Source organism: Haliotis cracherodii, unplaced genomic scaffold (genome assembly GCF_022045235.1).
Source record: "Haliotis cracherodii isolate W230 unplaced genomic scaffold, xgHalCrac1.p SCAF_2, whole genome shotgun sequence".
Classification (NCBI taxonomy): Eukaryota; Metazoa; Mollusca; class Gastropoda; order Lepetellida; family Haliotidae; genus Haliotis; species Haliotis cracherodii.
In genome coordinates, this window is record NW_027266275.1 from 41,865,558 (window position 1) to 41,880,122 (window position 14,565).

Here is a 14,565-nt window from a genome sequence, read left to right on the forward strand (position 1 = left end):
GAGTATCATAGTCTAGCACTATGGTTCCATGACATTGTGACACATATGAGACTATGAACAGATATGAAAGTCCAATGACATTATGCCACACGTGACACTATGAAGAGATGCAAAGGTCATATGACATTATAACACATGTGACAATATGAACACATATGAAGGTCGTATTACATCATGACACATACTATCTACAGATATAAGAGTTGGTCGAATTTTACACCGTTTTTAGCAAGATTCCAGTAATTGTACCGGCGGAGGACACAAGAAATGGGCCTCAGACAGTGTATCCATGTGGGGAATCGAACCAGAGCCTTCAGCGTGACAAGCGAAGGCTTTAACCACAAGGCTACCTCACGGCCCCTGAACAGATATGAAGGTCCTGTGACATTATGACATATGTGACACTATGGACAGACATGACACTAAGAACAGATACGAGGTCCTATGACATTATGACACATATGAGACTATGAAATGATACGAAGGTCCAATGACATTGTGACACATGTGACACTATGGGCAGATATGACACTATGAACAGGTATGAAGGCCCTATCACATTATGACACACATGGCACTATGAACAGATACGAAGGTCATATGACATTATAACATATATGAGACGATGAATAGATATGAAGGTCGTATGACATTATGACACATATGACACTATGAACAGATATGAAGGCCTTATGACAGTATGACAAATGAACTGATTAGGTAAGAAGTTCATATGTCATAATGACACATATAACACTGTTAACATACAAGAGATTGAGATTGTGTCGTTACAAGCATGTCTCATGCAACAAAATGTCGTCATTACATTCGTACAAACTGACCATGGGTTTTATGGGTTTTGAAGGTGACCGACTGGCCAATCTGATAGCTCCAGCGTTTAACGAGTAATGATAACATGGACTAGTATTGATTACGTATAGGATATACTAGGGTAAATTCATATCAGTTTAGTCCAACTGATTCACTCACGAGGAACATTACTCATATCACATACACGTAAAGACTATGAGTAAAAACAGGTTGGCGGAAAACGGAAAATCACATTAAAATGAACATAGGTGGACGAAGGCAGCACAACCTCTTTTTATTCTTGTCGTTTCTGTGACCCCAGGGACGAAGGCAATCATTAGTGAATTTAAGTGACAAGAAGATATTTGCCAATGCTAGTCACATATACATTTCAGAATTATGATGCCGCATCAGACACATCTAGCAGTAAATGCATTTACAAATATCAGTAATTTAGACTTGACCCTATTTGGGAGATGAGTGGAGATCAGATGAATATATTGATATCGATCACCCTTATGTTGTGGTCATGTCACTTAAACGGTCTATTTTAGTGTCGTTCTACTATTCTACTCTGTTGGTTTATCTCGACAATGGCTGCATAACATGTATCTTTCTCGGAGAAGTGTATCCATTTCCAAAACGGTGAAAGTAGCCACAAAACAATATATGCACAGTAGCACCAGACACACATATTATATACAGACTTTATTAACAGAAAACATAAGGACCATCAAGTCACATAAACTGTCCACATGACGCTCTTTCAAAGTGTTGATTAGAGGAAATCAAGCATTTCACATTCAAGGATATCGGCACTGAATCCGGGTCAATTATTAAACAAGACACGGGGGCATCCACACTTTTCGTGACAAGCTAAAATGTATTGCGTGCTACAGTGGGGACCAATTTGTCTTTCGAGGCGAGCAAACAGGACTTGCAATGAAATACGCGGCTTGAAACCGATGTAAATAGCTTTTGATTTACAGAGGCTTGACGCAATTATCTGGAAACCCGTCAGAAAAAGACAACCGTGATTTCAATTTAGGTTATATAACACATTAGTAGTGACAGTTCTGTGATGTCGCCCAGCGGATTAACGGTATATGAAGAAAGCATCGCTTTTACTTACATATACACACACTGACACAGAAAGCGTCTTGATTTGTAGGAAAGGGTGATTCACGCAAATAACCATGATGGTAACCTCTTTAAACATTTATCATCCAGAACCATGGCCGTAAAAGCTTATGAATCTCCATTACTATTTTAAATGAAGAAATAACTATTTATGTGTGTTGCAACTCATTACTGAATATCCCATTCTTTCTTTCAAGTACCCAAAGCTATATTGCTTATCTTGGCAACTCCGTCGAGGGCTACAATGACCAGTGCCAGATCTGAAGCCACTTGTAACCTTACCACACTTATGCAATATTCCAGTTACCAGGTGCGGGGCAGTCTCCAGAGTGTTACTGATATATGAATTGCCTACCTAAGCCGTCTTCAGCCTACAGTAATAAACTAGTCGCAGCTAACGAATCTTCATTAGGTGTCTGAGTTGGTGGCAATTAAGTCATAAATGAGTATAACACATGTATGATGGCTATTTGCTCGGCTACTTCTAACGCCAATACCGATAACTGCCTCTCCCTTGGGCGTGGGTATTTGCAATAGGCTGCCAGCGATAATAACGGTAGTTAAAGACTTCATTGGCCCCATCGAAGGACTAGGCCTTGGTATCGATGCCGCAATGCGCCACGACGAATGTAATTGTTCCTAAACGACTAAATAGACTGGAAATTAATAACAATTCCTTCGAGGGAGAAATGCCCCTTAACGAACGCAATAGGCCCCCGGGGCATCATGGTTTTAAATAGTTGTACAATGAAATAGCTGATGTGCATCACAGGCAGCGGCGGAGGGGGTGGTTTTGGCCCACTAATCTGGATTTTAAATTACAAAGAGATCTTGAAGAGAATGCTAGGAGGGGTCAGCAGGACATAACAAAGAATAACGTCACACACTTAACTATGTTCAATAGAATGCTGTGTAGTCTTTCAGTTGTCAGACACAAAGATAATCAGAAATAAGAAAATAGGTGACTGGGCGGATAAATGTAGCTTGTGTCAAGAATATGTCGTGCTCTCGCTGTCAAGTTTACGGAAAGGACGCAGCATATAATGAACGTACATTGCAGCAGAACAATCGACAATGGCACGTTTGGCATCACATACACCTCGTTTTCTTTCTTTTGTAGACCACCTCCGTGGTCTAGTGGTAGAGCGTCCTCCCGGAGAGCGGAAGGTCCGGGGTTCGATCACCGTCCGCGTCATACCAAAAGACGATAAAAGATAGTACTTGTTGTTATCGTGTCTGGCGCTCGGCATTAAGGGCCTGAAGCGAGGACTGGTCGGCTCAGAGTCAGCATACTGGATCAGAGTCGGGTATTCATGGTAAAACTGCGGTATTGTACCTCAGTGGGCTAGCACTTTTAATTCGGCAGTATTCCGGACTAGTACAAGCAGCCACACACACACACACACACACACACACACACACACACACACACACACACACACACACACACACACACACATATATATATATATATATACGTGCAATTATCTTGGACGCGACGTGTAACCCCTTTTCACACCACCTTTCTTTGGTACTTGTATCGAAGGACACTTCTTCAGTCACATTTACTTCCGCTCGGCAGCATCAATTTGACACATACAGTACAGAATGAACGATTACAAATTAGTAAAAGGTCACCATGCCATAGAAATGATCTAGACTAGGTGAAATGTAAGATGTATTCATAATGTAATGATTCGTTGATAAAAATCATGTAATGGTAACACTGAAGACTGACTAGGGAAAGTTTTGAAATACGCATATGACGATGATTCGTTGATAAAGATAATGTATTGGTAACATTGAAGAGTGACTGTTGATAAAGATAATGTATTGGTAACATTGAAGACTAACTAGCAAAGTTTTGAAATACGTATATGACGATGATTTGTTGATAAAGATCATGTAATGGTAACACTGAAGACTGACTAGGGAAAGTTTTTAAATACGTATATGACGATGATTCGTAGATAAAGATAATGTATTGGTAACATTAAAGACTGACAAGCAAAGTTTTTAAATACGTATATAACAATGATTTATTGATAAAGATAATGTATTGGTAACATTGAAGAGTGACTGTTGATAAAGATAATGTATTGGTAACATTGAAGACTAACTAGCAAAGTTTTGAATTACGTATATGACAATGATTTGTTGATAAAGATAATGCATTGGTAACATTAAAGACAGACTAGCGAAGTTTTGAAATACGTTTATGACAACGATTTGTTGATAAACATGATGTATTGGTAACATTGAAGACAGCCTGGCGAAGTTTTGAAATACGTATATGACGATGATTCGTTGATAAAGATAATGTATTGGTAACATTGAAGACTGACTAGCAACATTTTGAATTTCATATATGACAATGATTTGTTGATTAAGATAATGTATTGGTGACATTGAAGACATACTAGCGAAGTTTTGAAATCGTTATCCTGTCCACATTCTGTAACATTAACGCCTTAGAATACTTAAATCCCTAGCAATTTCTGTCGCTGGTAAGGAAAACAGCCGTCCATCGTACATGCTAAAGAACAAACTATATGTGCGACAGTTCGGCTGCAGTTTGAACACAAATAAGCTGCCACATCACCGATGTATTTAGGCGGTTGTAATCAAACACAATATGTCAAGAAAAGTAGTGTGACCCGGTAGCCCTACCTGTCCATGGGACGGTCTATAATAAACGACTTGCCGTGTCCGACGTTACGCTCAGAAATGTTCACCCTGATACTCTGACACAGGAACATTGTTACAAATGTAGGATTTGTGGCTATTTAAAAAAAATGGAAATATTTGCATTTGATAACAAGACATTGAGTTGGAAATTTGATATGCTGATTAAGCAACCAATGTAACCTCTATAGCTGTGGTGTGAGTTAACGATCACAACATCCCGCGATGTGGCGTGTTTCAATTTCCCATGGGACAGTTGTCTTCAGACTCCATACCATCAATCAAACCCTCATTCTAATTCAGTTATTGTGGCGCTAACATCTGTTTGTACTGAAATTGATCTGATATATTTCCACTGATACACCGACGCAGGGCCTTCCAAGCTAGTCTTCAGTAGGTGGAGCAAACAAGATGCAGGTAGTACTACGACTATGAACTGTTGTTCTTTGTTAAAGTATGAATAAGTTCTTAAATCAGTACTGGGTAAGTAAGTTCACCTGTGGGCGAGTGGGTGAGTGGGTGAGTGGGTGAATGAGTGAGTGAGTGAGTGAGTGAGGACACCAGGAATGTTATAAAATGAAATTATGATGAAAGATGATCTTGAAGGTCGGCTTTGCAAGCTGCCGCCTTTACATGGCGGTAATGCTAAACAATGGACGTGATGCACATTAAATTCCACAGTCAGTTTTTCAATAAGACATTGTAACTCTTGAACTTCCCGCAATAATCATTGCCCACTAACCAGGGTTGCCCTTTGTTCTCCATCTGCAATCCCTGTCAAGCAGACAAACATCTGAGGTTAGTACATCATCATGTATTACCTTTGCATACAATCCACGTTAAAAGATAATCAATACACTGTTACTTCTCCACATATGCATGCATTCTATAAACTTGCAATTAGTTCACCACATCCGTAGACTTTATAGCAGTTCGATTATTCCCATCGTTTTCTTAATTTCCGTTCATTACGATAAAGATGACTTGATAAGTGAGTATAAAAGATTGATGTCTTCGTTAGCTGCACAAAACATTTCCCAATTACACTATAACGATTAACATCATAGGCCCAGAACTTCAGTGAATTATTCAAAGACTTATCATTGAAACGCAGTGATTGTTAAGGCTAGATGTTGATTTTGGCTAAATTAAGCCGACTGTTTTGTAGCATGTGTGGTCTATTTCAAGTTACTGATTACAATTGACACGGTTGGTTAACACATAAACATTATTGTGGTGGGAGCCAGTGGCAAAAGTTGGTTTGTTAATTGCGTGTTGTGTACGTCACTGGAAATTGCTGTTGGTCATATATTCCCACATTCATTCTTGATTAGTGTTCTTAAGAGTTAAACAACTACAGTCGCATTAGAACAGATGTATAAGGCTGTGGGTGTTGTTGCGGCGGCCGGCCCGAATTGCCTGACCCGGATGGGCTTAAAACCGTCAACCTCCTGAACAGGATTCAGGTTTCCACGACATTAGGGCATCACGCCCAGGTCGTGCTCGACGTGTAATCATGTCATCTGAGGAATGACATTTTGAAATTTCATGACAAGTTGTAAACTAATTTTCATAATCTATCGGCTCATTCAAAACATGCCTTGTGAAAACTTACAGGCGATCAATAACATGTGTTTCGTAAGGGGCCATCTTTCCTTGTCTGAACTATATCTCCACTGATATAACCACTGCCTACTCAGACACAAGGGGAAAATAGTTACCCAGTTATTTTGGAAACAAGCTTCTGGTGAGTCGTGACATCAGATTAATAATAACTACAGCCTCAACTAGTCATCAGTACCTTTCAAGGTTGTAACTGAAACAATGCACCATGAAAAGGAGGTTCTCTACTTTATAAATGCCTGTTGCGTTTTCATGTTTTCACATGTACGTCATGACAATATTCACGTGCGATATCGTTATTCGCATCTTTGATACCAACCTGTACACGATCACGCATTGACGGCCATATATGGACACAGAACTGCATGTTCAGTTAGACGTAGACAATAAAGAGGGCACGGGTGGCCCATTCGTCTAAAGCGCCGCGAATCGCTGCGCAGAGTTACGTCCCTTGGGCACGCCAGAAACCTTGTGGGTCCGAATCCCGGTTCGCCCCGATTATGTTTCTAGGTTTGTAAGCACCATACCCGTGCTCGTGGGTTTCACTGAAACGGTAAACATCTGAGACCCGCATCACATCGGGCTTTCCTCCCACATTAATCTGACACTCCTTGATATAACTAGAGTACTGTTAAAACCTAACTCATTCACTCACTCTCGTAGACAAAATAGAACAGACGACACAGCAACAGAACAGGGCTTGTAGAACGGGCACACACTTCACAGCTGATTGCCCATCAACTGTTTCAGTATATGTCTACCTACACGTGACGGCTGACTGATATCTACAGACATGCACAGACACGACACAGACACGACACAGACACGACACAGACACGACACAGACATGTAATGTAATCTAGGTTTATGTTTGGGTGAAATACAAGATATGGCGAACATTCGTTCTGCATCACTTCTAACACCATGCGACTCTTGACATGTGTTCCCATTAAATCACATTGAACATATTATACAACCAGAGTCACAGAGGACAGAGGACGTTGGACACAGTGATTGTAACGATTACCCCCCTCTGCTCCCGATCGACTATGTCAATGGACACCGGGCAGATACTCTTCCTAGTTAGGCTTCCTTCGCTGTGGTCAAACATTCGGCAGAACTTCTGTATTGCTGAGGCGTTGTTCTCGCGGTTTTTGGAACAGCATCGCGCAAAAATAGTTCCTATATTACAGCCAGCACTGGATTAGAAAAAATCCCAAGGTTGTGGTGATCGTTTTTACATGACAGTATAACCTGGTTAATATCGTGGATATATAAGGCAAACAACGCCACATCGCATTTAAATATAACAGCGGTTCCATGCGATGACCATAACATAAATATTGTAGTATTATATATTTGGATAACATTACTACAATATTTATGTTTCAACAGCATGCTAACCAGTAATAGGACGTGGGGATTTTCAAAACATGAGGAATGTGACCAACTGTGTGGTTGAGACAGAGTGGAAGTGCCAGGGGTCTTATGGAACCTTGCTACCTGACTGTACGGCATGTCTTAGCTGACACAAACTGTTATTATATATGTGTTCCGTGTATCAGTTCACAGAACACTGGAAATAGTCCAATTCCTTAGCAGATTTGAGATTGAATCGATATCGAGAGTGTTGTTGATATAGGTCAATGGATGACATTCGGCTATAAACAGACTAACGACCATTGAACTATGCGCATGATTTGCTTAATTCATAACCGAAATACAACATGGTCAACATAATTGAAATTATTACAGAAATGAGATGAAATAATCCCTCGCACTTAAGAGAACACGACCGACTGTTTACACACAACAGTTTTCAATAGGATTTATATCACCTTCTTACGACATTTGCTACTGATACGTTAGCGGTGGCCTAGCAACAGTATAAAGGTATTTATTATGTGAATCAAACACATCAGTCCAAAATGGAAATTGATGATAACTGCAAATAAAATGATAAAAGCGGTTGCTTGTTAAGAGGAAGACAAGATATATTACCAAAAAACGATGTGCTTAAATTGTTATTAATACCATCATGCGTTCCGCGGTAATATCAAGTACAGAAACTCATATTACTGTTCTTTCCATAAATAACACAGTGACTGTATGTACGTTCCAGTGTGTCGGTAGGTGGCAGTAAAGATTACACTTAGTCCAAAGCAACGATTTGTATAAAATATATTCACAGTTTAAGTCATGTGTTTTTGCTACGAAGCTGCGATCAACCCTTAACGACAATATGTGTTTCCTCGGACAAGCTTCTATGTTTTTGAAACCATATTATTTTAACGCAACTGTGATTTGGGTATGACTTACATTTTGATAAATTTGCGAAAACATCTTTTGTCATTAGTTATGGTGGAGTGCAATGGTCGAATTAATCGCATCCATTCATTCCATTTAAGACATAAAACCGACCGTCGCTAAGGCAGGTTACTGCTGCAATTATTCCACGTCAGATATATCTAACCTTAGCAGAGGGGGTTACAGCATTTATTCCATTTAAGACATAAAACCGACCCTAGCTAAGGCAGCTTACTGCTGCAATTGTTCCACGTCAGATATATCTAACCTTAGCAGAGGGGGTTACAGCATTTATTCCATTTAAGACATAAAACCGACCGTCGCTAAGACAGGTTACTGCTGCAATTATTCCACGTCAGATATATCTAACCTTAGCAGAGGGAGTTACAGCATTCATTCCATGTGAGATATATACTAACCGACCCTCGCAAAGGCGGGTTAGAACATTCATTCTATGAATACACTAAATACGGTGAACTTCTTATGTATAACAGCATACCCGTTTAGGCTAAACCGAAATGGTACAACGTCAGTACAGCTGGCAGCCAAGGTGATCAATCTTGACAAGCGTAGTTAATGTGCATCTTAAGCAGGCGCACTTCCTGGTACACAACTCTTCTATGAAAGAGAGTAATGAAGCCGACGTTAAATATTATTGGTATAAATCAGGCATCACACTCTGGCCAATCAATGTGCATGAATACGGTTCATAATGATTAGACGATTGATAAAAGTTGACAGCTAGTCTCGACATTACAGATTCTACGTCTGAGAGGGGTTAGACTGGGACGATAACGTTATCATAATAACTAAATATTGTCCAAAAATAACATTTGATTATTCTACAGAGTACATTGGTAATATGATATGATTTGATGAGAACGTCACCAAATCAGAATTAGATGCAACAAGCTCTGTGGTTGGGGTCATTTAATTGTTGAAGATTGGAATACGACAACGAAACATTACTACTGCAGTAGTTTTGGAAAGACACAATGGGATGTAAGGTAAAAGTAGGTAGACGTTATGCTCTGTTGACAGCGGCGCCTTATATGTAGGCACACTCAGTTACTGGTTATGAGTAATACTTTTTATGTAACCAAAGATGTAGTCATATTACAGGTAGATGATAGCAGATAGTAGGTGATGCTTCAGTCACATTACAGGTAGATGATAGCAGATAGTAGGTGATGCTTCAGTCACATTACAGGTAGATGATAGCAGATAGTAGGTGATGCTTCAGTCACATTACAGGTAGATGATAGCAGATAGTAGGTGATGCTTCAGTCACATTACAGGTAGATGATAGCAGATAGTAGGTGATGCTTCAGTCACATTACAGGTAGATGATAGCAGATAGTAGGTGATGCTTCAGTCACATTACAGGTAGATGATAGCAGATAGTAGGTGATGCTTCAGTCACATTACAGGTAGATGATAGCAGATAGTAGGTGATGCTTCAGTCATATTACAGGTAGATGATAGCAGATAGTAGGTCATTCTTCAGTCTATGTATGAGTGCAGGGATTCAGGAAGACAGACATGACTTTCAGTCTCATCTTCTAATGACAGAAGTCACAGATGTTCACCAACCTAGACGTCTCGCATGATTAGTCTGTGTCTGGTGATACCGTTTCCATTGTTACTGTATAGAGAGCAACCTATGACACGTCCGTTACCTGCATGTATCATCACGTTGATTTTTGTTTTTATACGAGGGCTGGTCAAAAAGTTCTTAGCCTGACTAACTTTCAACTATGGGCCATAACGAAAAGAACTAGTCATTGTAGTACATGTTTGAGTAGTTCATCGCAAGTGTATTTGGACTAAGGAAGTCGTAGCTATATTATTGACAGCCATGATAGGGTTCCAAGTGGACACAGAACGAGTACCGAGCAGTCATCAAGTTTTGACTTTAGAGAAAGGTACTTCCCAAGAAATTAATCACCGCATGTCACAAGTGTATGGGGATAAATGTCCTAGCTATTACACTGTTAAACGTTTGGCTTCTCTGTTTAAGGCTGGGAGAACAAGCCTTGATGATGACCCTAGTCTTGACGTCCCTCAACATCCAACAGTGAAGATTCAGTCAAGGAGATTGTCAGACTGACATATTACCAGTGCTGAACATGAGAAAGACCAAGCCATGGATCCATTGAAACTATTATTCATGAACATTTACAGATGAATAAGATATCTACTCGTTGGGTGCCAAAATTTCTAAATTCTGATCTTAAGGGAAAAAGAACTGACATTGCCAGAGGAACTTAGAGATAATTGAGGACGATTTCGTCAAATTCAGATTAGTAACGGGTGATAAGACATGGGTCAACCACTATGAACCCGAAAGTCAAAACGTCAATCCATTGAAAGGAACCATTCAAGTCCTCAAGATCAGTGAAGAAAGTTATGGCCACTGTATTCTGGGAAGCAAAGGGTGTGGTCCTTGTTGATTACGTAGAAAGTCAAAAGACGAATACTGGTGCCTATTATGCTGATTTGCTTCATCGCCTGAAGGATTCTATATAAGAAAAGCGGCGAGGAGTTCTACTTTTTCATGACAATGCCTCTTCTCACACCTCTCAACTTGCAAAGGCTGCTGTGCGACAATGTGGGTTCGAAAAGCTCCCTCACTCTTCATACTCGCCAGACCTGGCACTAGATTATTTCCACCTGTTTCTTAAATGAAAGAACATCTTCGTGGAAAGTGCTATGACGACAATGATGATCTCAAAGTTGTCGTGAATGGGTATTTCAGGGTGGCTTCTGAAAACTTTTTCCTGACTGGAATTGAAAAGCTTCACTGTCGATATGAGAAGTGTATTGAAAAGCAGGGAGATTATGTTGAAAAATAAAATTAAATACACTTTCACAATTGTTTATTATGTTTTTTGTTGGGCTTAGAACCTTTTCACCAGCTCTCGTACGACGACCTCCTGAGATCAACTGCAACGTAAGTAACTCCAACAGGCTCAACAGTCCTACGTTGTTAACATCGATTTGGCCTTCATCACCTGGAGAGTTATGAAACCTGTACCAGGAAACCGTTTGCATGGCAGATTACAGCGTTCACACAACATATTTTGAAGATACTATTTGCCCCTAATTGCTCCAGTGAAAAGTCGATAATATCTAACTGTTAATTTTTCATTGTTGAAATGATTTTGTGTGGTCATCGATCTGACGTCGCTTGTAGACATCCTGGTTTTGAAGCTCTTCAAGATATGATTGTATCGTTTTTTCCATAAATAGATAAACAGAGGCAACTTAATTAAGAATATATCTCAAGGCTATTGCTTGATCAAAAGACGACTTCATGTTTTTTTCTGTTAATCATCAGAAAAAAGAATTCATTCAGTTCCGTTCTGCTTGGAATACATTTGAAGTGTTTGAAAATAAATTTGCTACAAACCCGAAGGCATGCAAAAATACATTTAGAACTCTTTGATATGGACGTTTAAGTCGTATTCTGACATTCTTTGATCAGCTACCGACTATTCATATCGACGTGATACAATCATTATTTTTATAATAAAAGGGGACCCGTGTAGCTATAGTCATTATCCTTTACCAATATATAAAAGTTCGGGGATCATTTTTACATTTCAAATACACTTTCAAATCAGGATAATTTTAACTTTGTGTTTGGGTACAACGCTGCATTTAATGCATTCGTTCTTTCTCATAGGAGAAAATATAGTAGAGAGACGTTTTTTATAAAGTTGATGGTCAAATTAATGAACTAATTCTAAGGACATATTGTTTTATTCCTGAGACACGACTTATATTTCCAGTTGAAATTTCAGAACGAAAAGGATTTGATCCGGACTTAGCCACATTTTAGCCACATAGGTAGTGGTCTTACTACTCTTATCAATGCGTACAACACACTTCTTATTACTGATACATACAGGGTGAACGTGTCAGTGAATTCGTCAGAAGTAAAATGTATAATGACCAGTGTAACCAGTCCCACAACACTAATGAGTTCAACTGAAACATCGGTGCCTGGAGAACTTGTCTCGAATAAGGAAATGTATAGTAATATAATGTTTGCTTGCAAATGTGGCTGCTGGTACTAGTCCTGCCTTGTACTGGTTTTATAGTGCTAGCCCACTGTGATACCATACTGCAGTTTAAGATTGATACCCCACTCCGACTTTGGTATGATGCGGGCAGGGGATTGAACGACCGTCTTTCTTGTGTTCGGACAGAGCACTATCCACAAGACCACGGAGGGGTCTCTTGAATTGTATTTTACAGACGATCGATAGATGCACATTCCTAAACATATTAACTAGATTTGTGGGGTAAATGTTTATTTCGACTACTATTGCAAGCTGCGGTACCTGTCAGTGAGGTAGTCTGTAGAGTTGTACGCGATAATCCAACTCTTTAACCACAAGGCTATCCCATTCGACCCAATGAAACACTTATGTCATTTATGTATGGTATATTATTCCCTACAGAAATTGTCTGGAGGCTAAATTTTCAATTTAACGGTGTTCGGTTTATCGAGGTTTCACTGTATACTATTTGAATCCGTAAATTCAATGCCAATACTAAACCGCATGTCTCAAAACACCAAGTATCATATTTATATTTCATGACCCAAAGGGCTTTGAGTGAATGAACTTTCGATGCTTTTTGGAAAAAAAGATTGGTATTTTAAAGAAATAGGTCTCCCGTTTTAATTTCCACTATCATCTTTCCATATCATCATCGCGACAATGTAAGGTCATTATCAAATACAGTCGCGGTGCACATTACTGCGTTTAATGTGATTCAAAACACACATGATAATTTATCGTTTCAGGTAGGGAAATTATTTTCTTTGATCGTGTAGATGTTTGGTGCTGTGCTTTATTTTACATCCATGCTTAAGGTATTTCCTTTGATGTATATTTGTGTTTCCTAAAGTGCATATTTTCGATGAACTCAAGTTAAATGTCAATAGATTCGACACGATGATTTTTTCTTCATAGAAGAAACACTACACAACATGTCACGGTGTCTATTCATATCTTCAAAGCCCAGTTAAAGAAACAATGTTAAGTTGGTAGCATGGTGTCGGGCCGGGAAGTCGAAAATCTATTTACCAGTAGCATAAAGTACAGGATGTTGTACACACGTGAGTAGGCACACTTCAAACACCCTGAAATGCCTTCAGCTATTGTCAATCGATTATGAAGACGGATATCACGCTTAAATAGTAAACGTAACCTATTTATGAGTTTACCAAATTATTGTCTTGAAACGATAATAAATAGTTGAGATATAAGTTGCGCTCAATTTTGCGTGATTTTATTCGAATAAAAACTACGAAGTTAAATATATATAACTGCCGTACATCAGATTACTGTGTTCGAGTACCACTTTATTGAATTAGCCCAAGTATGTATCATTGAGATGTGACATCAGAAATGAAACTACAAACATTTGTAAAAGACATTTTGTTGTAGCTAAGACCGCCGGAGCTGCTGAAATTGTTGTAAAAGTAGTCGACAAATAAATGGCATATGCTGTTATTTCAATAACAAATGTCACACAAATATTAGGCAAGGTACAAACATAGCAATTAAAGTATTAAATTACCTTATAGCGGATCAACAGAAGCCAGCCGGATACTGATCCGAAGAGTGTTCAAACGAATAAGGTTAGCAAAGAATGTTGAAATCCACGTGCTTAGCTTTATTTGGAGGCAACGCTAATTAACGGCCACGTGACGTGGTTTGTTTCATCCTCCCTCGCTAGAGATCGATAGTGAAACCTACAAGAGCCAAGATCAATCAATAGGAAGCGTGTTGGTTTCGATAGCCACGCCCCTCACAGTTGAGTAACTTACATAGGCAGCTGGAAACAACTGGCGCCTAATCCCCCAGTCCCTTCTCGCCGGTATCGTTTGGGAAGCAATTGCTCATTTTCAATCCGCGCTGTGCATACTGCGTTAAGGGTCCCTGTTGTCCGGTCCGGGTCAGACACGACAGGGACATGTATAGT

General features: G+C 39.4%; 1 protein-coding gene across 2 annotated transcripts in view; it reads right to left on the bottom strand.

Moving 5' to 3' along the window:
- Positions 1-14,225, bottom strand: part of LOC139468114 (vesicular acetylcholine transporter-like) — a 38,313-nt gene extending 24,088 nt beyond the window's left edge. Inside the window, exon 1 of one of the 2 annotated variants that reach the window (XM_071249853.1) lies at positions 14,161-14,225. The gene's annotated coding sequence lies outside the window, so the exon portion shown is untranslated. Of the gene's footprint in view, positions 1-4,620; positions 4,674-14,160 lie in introns of those variants that run through there. The other variant, XM_071249855.1, reaches the window with a different exon arrangement.
- Positions 14,226-14,565: the final 340 nt, after the last annotated feature.